Raw genomic sequence first — 8699 nt, forward strand, 5'->3', positions numbered from 1 at the left:
TATATCTCGAGGTCCCACTTGCTATATCTTGAGATCCCATCGTCGGATTTGCTTCAAATTGGGAAGGCTTCTAGAGCAAACCTCAACGTAGTTGTGGACCAAAAATCTAAGTGTTTAGATGACTAGAATGTGAGAGAAGTGATGTCCTAGATGACCTATGAATGCTAGGTCTAGAAAGAAGAGGAGAGGTGAAAGAAATAAGCGTTGAAAATGATCACCAATGGAAGATTAGTACTTGTCTTTTGGGAGAGATGGAGTCGAGGAGAATTTATGGTTTGGGAAGAATTCATCCAATCAAGGAGGCCTTCAACAACTTCACATGACATTTAGAGCATGAGAACAATTGCTGCAAGGACTTTTTACTTTGGTTTGCAATAAATGATGATTTATCGAGATGTATTTAACATAAATTATCTCTAGGAATATTCACCCATTCATACATGGCCCATGACATGATGCAATGCTATAAAAGATTAAATTTCCACAATTTTGCATTAGAAAAATATTAAATTTCAGCCTAGTATAGCGAAAATCCCAACAACATTCATGTGACAAAAGTAAATAACAAGAATAGCATTAAAAGAACACTTACATGTAAGAATGAGTATATCCAATCATCAAGATATGCCAACAAAGAAGCTCCAAGAAAAATGAAAGGGATCCAAACATCAAAATTTATCCATTCATTCAAATTCGTCCTCCAAGAAAGATAATGAAATTCTCTCAAGAGATAACCTAATCCAAGTGATGATGAGAGAATGAATCAACTCTCATCTATTTATTTAATGTCTAATGAGTTCGATTTAGCTAAATTGGCTTGATTGAGCCCCTAAAATAAAATAATGTGCATAATAGTAATATTTTTGGTGACAAATCCATCCAATAGCTCAATAATACATGAATAAGCCTCTCAAGAGGGTCGAATAATCAATAAAGTGAGTCGTTGGGCTTTTGCGGAGGCTTACCGTTAATTTGAAGATAACAGTGGTATGTTCTATGCTTAGAGCAATTTTACTTCAATTTTCTTTATTAGCCCAATATCGTATCTAGTATATGAATCATATCAACATGATAGTAAAATGAAAATAGAACATAAAACAATAACACTAGAAGACAAGCCAACACACGAGGACACAAGATATGGCACCAGCTAGGACAAACTCCAATGTGGGGAAATCCTTTATCAATTCTTATAATTCTTCAAAAGTTCAGCACAGAGAGTACAATTTACAATATTCACTTGCCCAAACTGATCAGTCAAAACAACAGAAACATAAAGCCCTAACCAGAAAGTCAATGTTGGTCAATAGGGTTGAAATTGACCTCCAAAATAGCTCGGTCAACTTTGGTCATCTCGGCCTCCAACAACAAGATAATGTAGCGCAAAATAGTTTGAAAATAACCGATCAAATTTGGTCAACAAAAGCCAATGCATCAACTTGAATCAGGGTTTTCAACCTTGGTCAATGCAGGGGTCAAATTGCCTAAGTTTCTGTGCCCAGAGCAATGGTCTACCCAAACAAAAGTCTCCCTCACAAAATCAAAGTCAAATAGGGTCAATGTTGGTCAAAGTCAGCCTTCTGAAATTTCGGTCTCTTGAAATTTCGGCATCCCGAAATTTCGGTCAAATCTGGTTAACACAATAGCTAGAAAAGATAGTGATCCTTTCGCACGTGTGGAATGAGAGAGAGGGCCATAAATCCGTACCCAATTAAGATTCGAGAGAAAGATGAATGAGATGAGATGCCAAAATGAGGAAAAGACACTTTGTATTTATATGCAATGTTGAAGGCTGGGGGAGGCTAATATAATCGGTGGTTGACTTTGACAATTTGTCCATAATCAAAATAAATTCATAACTTCATTTGTACATGTCAGAATGGGATGATCTTTAGATCAATCCTACACCTCTTAGAAAGAGGAATCCAAGAAAAATATCAGTTGCCTCATAAAAGCTATCCAAAGTGATGTTTGGCCCTAGTTGCCAAATTTAACACTCCCTCTCAACTAGGGAGAACATCACCTACCAAACTGTCTGACAATCTGTATCATCCCTGTCATTGCAATGCTTTGCTTTGCCGAACCATTAAGAAAGAAGAAATAATTGAGAATGTATCATGCCATTCTCAGTGTCCAACAACAGAGTGTGTCATGCCACTCTTAGCTGACCCACAGTCAGTTTCCATTGATCCCAAATCAATATCAACATCCTAGCATAGGGAGTACGGTAGTACACGATGAGTCCATCGGTAGTACTATGGTCCCTATCTTCATTTCCCTACTCATTGGCTAGATGAGAGGTATTTCCCATGAGTCCCGGATTGCATGGGTAGGATTTGCCGACAGGATAAGGTGAATAATTTATCTTGCTCATATGCCATAAGGGATGGTGAACCACTCAGCCTATGCATATGCCACCATGGGGTATCATAGGGGAAGGTGAACCATTCACCCTGTACACAACGCACCACTAGGAGAGGGGTGAGTCACCCTATGGTCGCTCATCGCTCCAAGAAGTACCCCAAGCCCCTGGAGTTCCCAAAGCTCACTATCCATCTCATACAGGACCCTCATAATGGTCTCTTCACAACTCCAAGTCATTAATAGAAGGTTAAGAATTTGACCTTCCCGAGGGGGTTTGTAAGAATATCGACGACTTGCTCATTGGTCTCAATATGATGGAGCCTTATTCCTCCCCGCTGTACCATATCTCGTCTAAAGTGGTACTTGATATCAATATGCTTGGAGCGATCATGAAACACAAGATTCTCAGAAAGACGAATCCCACTCTGGTTGTCACAGAAGATCACAGTGGTATCCAGCACATGTCCAAACAACTCACTAAAGAGCTTCCTCAACCAGACAACTTCACAGGAGGCCAAACTAGCAGCAATGTATTCAGCCTCAGCAGTGCTTAAAGCAACTGATTTCTGCTTCCTCCTCATCCATGATATTGAAATAGAACCTAGAGAGAAACAACATCCTGATGTGCTTTTGCGATCCACCACACTGCCAACCTAGTCTACATCAAAGTAACCATGGAGCCTCACATTCCCGACAGTGTATCTCAGTCCATAAGTGATTGTGCCTCAGAGATATCTCAAAAGTTTCTTGGCAGCAATCCAATATATATGATGAGTTCGACCATAAATTGACTCAATGTGTTCATTGCAAAACATATGTGTGGACGAGATTTCACCAAGAACATTAGGGCCCTTACGAGTTGATGATACTCAGAAGGATTTCCCAAATCGGGCCTGACAACACTTCTGCATAACTTTTTGAAGTTAAGTTCCATCAGAGTAGTCACGGACTTGCAGCCCACCATCCCAAATCTTTCAAGTAGCTTCACAACATATTTTCTTTGAGAAAAGAAAATCTCCCCTGGCTTTTGCCATACCTCCAACCCTAGGAAGTAATGCATCAATCCTAGGTCCTTCATATCAAATTTAGAAGCCAACTCTCTCTTACATTAATGAATAAGAGGGTCTGCACCTGTCAGAAAGAGATCGTCCACATAGAGTACCAAGATGAGAGGTCTATCATTCTCAACCTTAAAGTAAAGGTTCGGATCATCTTCACTTCTTGTAAATCCCAGCTTCATCAGATAGCTATTGATCGTCTCATACCAAGCTCGGGGTGTTTGCTTCAACCCATAGAGGGCTTTCTTCAACTTGCATACATGTGTCTAACGATCTTGAACTTCAAATCCCTCAAGTAGTTCCACATAGACTTCCTCTTTAAGTGAACCATACAAGAAGGCAGTCTTGACATCCATCTGGTGTAGATTCCATCATTATGAGGCAATAAGGGCTATAATCGAACGAATGGTGGTGTAGCGAGCAACGGGTGCAAACATCTCATCATAATCTACACGTTCTTTTTGAGAGAAGTTTCGAGCAACAAATCTGGCCTTGAACTTCTCAGCACTTCCATCAACTCCATGCTTGATTTTGTAGAGGCATTTCGAGGTGACAACGGATTTGTTCTTGGTTCTAGAGACTACATCCTAGACATCATTCTTCATAACTGACTCATACTCTTCGTTCATTGCATCCTTCCAAACTTGGTGTTTGGCAGTGTCTTCGAATGTGCAAGGTTCAGATTGAACAATGGTGCTCATAGCAGTTAAGTACCCTTGGTACCTATTCAGTTTCTTGCTTTCACGAAATGTCCCCCAAGGTGCAACATTTCTCTCGACATCTTCGAGAGTCTCCCTAAGCCATGGGGGTCTCCTTTTGGAAGAGGAGGGCTCATGAGGGGGTGGATCAATGGGATCCATTGGTCCTTCCGCATCAAGCATCTGTTTATCCTGCGGTTTTCCCTACTTTCCGGAATATACTTCTTTGTCCTTCCTTGGAATAGGAAGGTTGCTAATCTTCCTAAGGGCAACATCCTCATCGAAGGTGACATCATGACTCAACTCTACTTCTCTTTGAATAAGCACGTAGATTCTATATGTCTTAGTTTCACTGTAGCCCACAAAAGTTCCTTTCTTCCCAGATGCCTCCAATTTACTTCTCTTTTCTTTTGACACATGAAAGTATACGGGACTACCAAAAATTTTAAAATGAAAAACATCAAGTTTCTTACCGATGAAAACTTCTTTGGGAGTTTTGAAGTCCAATGTTTGATGAGGGCATCGATTTTGAATGTACACAACAGTGTTGGCAACTTCTCTCCATAGGAACTTTGGAAGTCCTTGATCATGAAACATGGTACAAGTGATTTCTATAATGGAACGATTCTTCCTTTCAACAACACCATTTTGCTCAGGAGTATACGCAGTAGTAGTCTCCCTCTTAATGCCAGCTTCCCTGCGATAGTCATTGAATTCATTTGACTCATACTCGGTTCCATTATCGGTGCTCAATATCTTGATCTTCTTTACTGTTTGATTTTCCACCAAGGCTTTGAGAATATTTCGTCCTTCTTCAAGAAATATATCCAAGTTTTGCGAGAGAAGTCATCCACAAAGACAACGCAATATAAATATCCTCCTAATGATGTCACAGGCAACATACCAGATAGATTAGAATGAACCAATTGCAAAATGTCCATGGTCTTGCATCCACAAAGACAACATAATATAAATATCCTCCTAGTGATGTCACATGCAACATACCATATAGATCAGAATGAACCAATTGCAAAATGTTTGTGGTCTTGCTATCACTTGAGGGGAATGGCCCCCTTGTATGTTTTCCCTCAGCGCATCCCTGACATACACCTTCATGCTCTATTTTGAATTCGGGCATATCTGTAACTATCTTCTTTGCATCAGGTAGAGCCTTATAGTGAAGATGAGCAAACCTACGGTGCCATAGTTCGGATTGAAGAGATGTGTTGCAAGACATGGCTCCCAGTGGATTTCCTCCAACTTGATATAAATTGTCAACCATGAATCCAAGAGTAAATGCTTCTTTGAAATTTCTTTTCCACACACGTACCTTTCCATCGATGAATGCCACCTTGAATTCTTTGTCTTCCATTGCCAAGATAGACACTAGATTCTTCTTTAGATCAGATACATATATTTATTCTTGAAGATGAACAATGTTACCTTGATTCAATTGAAGGGTAACATTCCCAACTCCCTTCACGGGAGAGGTGGCATTGTCTCCAAGGATAATTTCCAAATTTGTATCATTCTCTATCAAATTTGAAAGAACTTCCTTGCCCCTGGTGAAGTGCCTTGAGGCACCACTATCAATCAACCAATTTCCCAAAGTATTCAGAGGAGAGGCAGCAGAGAGGGCAGATATAAGATGCAATTCATTTTGCTTAGAATTTACAACATTAGACTCATCATATCTAGAGTTTTTTGTTCTTTTATAAGCTCGATCATTTTCAAGTTGAGTAGCGGAAGCATTCATTTTGCTTTTGTTGTTGAACCTACCATTCCTTTGATTGTTGTTGTTGCCTCTAGAATGATTGTGATCATCATCATGAGATGTGTCCCTTCTATTGGGACACTCCGACCAAACTTGTTGCAAACAGAAACATCTTCCCTTCCTTCCATTTTTGAATCTCGGTCTTCCTTGACTGTGCTTTTTTGAACTTGCATTGTTCTTTCTCTTGGCATGAGCGGAGAATGCGATAGGATTATTCCTATTTGAAGGCATCTCCAATTCCATCATCCTTATTTCTTCTTGAGAACATCTAGTCAACAATTCTTCAAAACCTAGAATTCTGTCGTTATTGAGAATAATAGTGTTGAACACATTCCATCTGGGGAGGACGACTTCCAAGGGCAATGAGAGGGAGCTCCTTGTCAGCAATAGCTTCACCAATCAAAAGTTATTTTTTGATCTCGTTAATCCTCATGAAGTAGGATTGAATATTCTCACCTTTTCCCTTCTTTATATCCTTCAGCTTGTTCTTGAGGAAAAGAATTTGATTTCCATTGCTAGATTTGAACACGCCAACCAACCTGTCATATATCTCCTTTGATGTATTCAAATCAGAGATGTAAAAAACTAAGTGCTTATGAAAAGAATCCCTGATGATCTTCTTAGCTTTGACTTCACCCTTCTTGTACATTGTCTTAACAACAACCAGTGCATTTGAAGGAGGTTCTAGAATCTTTCCCTGCACATAATCCACAACATTTTTCTCTTCTAAAGTCAAATCAAGAGACATTTTCCATGCATGATAATCAAACTTATCATGAAGCTTATCATCAGAGTTGAAGTAGGATGTGGAGGCCATTGAGACTTGTTCTTGATCAATGATTGCTCCTCTTAGTGATTGCTCTTTAGTCTTGCTTGGGCTTTGTCTTCACCTCAGCTCTGATACCATGTTAATTTTAGGATAATAATGGTATGTTCAATGCATAGAGCAATTTTACTTCAATTTTCTCTATTAGCCCAAATCATATCTAGTATATGAATCACATCAACATGATAGTAAAAAGCAAATAGAACATAAACAATAACAGTAGAAGAGAAGCCAACACAAGAGGACACAAGATATGGCACCAGCCAGGAACAAACCCCAATGTGGGGAAACCCTTGATCAATTCTTCTTATAATTCTTCAACAGTTTAGCGGAGAGAGAGAGTACAACTTACAATATTCACTTACCCAAACTGATCAGTCAAAACAACAGAAACAGAAAGCCCTAACCAAAAAGTCAATGCTGGTCAATCGCGCTGAAATTGACCTCCAAAACAGCTCCGTCAACCTTGGTTAACTCGAACTCCAACAAGAAGATAATGTAGCCCAAAACACTCCGAAAATAACTAGTCAACTTTGGTCAACAAAAGTCAATGGAACAACTTGAATTAGGGTAGTCAACGCAGGGGTCAAACTGCGTTGGTTTTTGTGCCAGAACAGTGGCTTGCCCAAATAGAAGTCTCCCTTACAAAACCGAAGTCAAACAGGGTCAACGCTGGTCAAAGTCAGCCCCCTGAAATTTCAGTCTCCTGAAATTTCAGCCCCCTGAAATTTTGGCCCCTTGAAATTTCGGTCAAATCTGGTCAATGCAACAACTAGGAAAGACAGTCTTCCTTTCGTACGTGTGGAGAGAGAGAGGCCCAGAAATACATACCCAATCAAGATGAGAGAGAGAAAGATGAATTAGATGAGATGCTAAAATGAGGAGGAGGCACCTTGTATTCATATGCAACGTTGAAGGCTGGAGACAAGGCTAATTTGATGACTGACTGACCTTGACAATTTGTCTATAATCAAAATAAATTCATAACTTCGTTTGTACATGTTAGAATGGGATGATCTTTAGATCAATCCTAAACCTCTTAGAAAGAGGAATCCAAGAAAAATACCAACTGCCTCATAAGAGCTGTCCAAAGTGATGTTTGGCCCTAGTTGCTAAATTTAACTCTTATTGAAGTCCAAGGGATGCATTGATAAAGAAATAGACTCCAAACATAGTGGACAAGGGGTTGGCCCCAAGAAAGAACCTGTGGTGCACCCAAGTGGGTGTAGGGGCACAAGGGAAACCTCATGGGCCTCCAAATGGATCGAATATGTCTGTTGATTGTCTGTAAGGGCTAGGACGATGACATAAGCCTTCCCTCTACAGCGGGAGGCATCCTTTGGACCCTGGAGCATCTGCCAATTGTTTGGTGCAATTGTGGAGCCGAGTGGGCATGGTGGACAGGTGCATCATCCTCATCCAAAATTGTGGAACACGAGCAATCAATGAACGTCATTGGAGATTCATGAAGTAATCTCTGCTATGGTGGAGGCCTATGGCTCGCAACGCCCACCCTACAAGTCCTAATATGGCCCTCTGGAGGGCTAGGACTCCATATAGAGAGAGCTAGTCCCAAATGGAGACCCACCTGCAATCCTGCATAAGATCCAATGTGTCCCTTTGCCCTCTAATACAACAAATCATCATAATAATCAAGTAATAAAGCTTACAAGTCATGAAACCAATGGGGCACTTCATGGTGGCATGCCTTTCCATAGTAGGTTTTGGTATGTACAAGGTGGCATGCCCTTCCAACTAGGTTTTGGTATGTACAAGTGTCTCCAAACTCAATAGGAGGTTAACCAAGGACCCTATTAGGTGGTTTCAACTTCTAAAGGGGGTGACATGTCCATGGTATATCCCTCAAATGGTAGGTGAAAAATGATATAATAATGGAGCAGAGGGGATCAGGGGATTCATTCAGCGCACATGTTATGGTACAAGAACAACTATAATGAGGGAAGCCCGCACCTAGGTAT

The sequence above is a fragment of the Pinus tabuliformis genome, chromosome X (genome assembly GCF_031772625.1).
Source record: "Pinus tabuliformis cultivar Carrire ecotype Pingquan chromosome X, CPIR1, whole genome shotgun sequence".
NCBI classification, from domain to species: Eukaryota; Viridiplantae; Streptophyta; class Pinopsida; order Pinales; family Pinaceae; genus Pinus; species Pinus tabuliformis.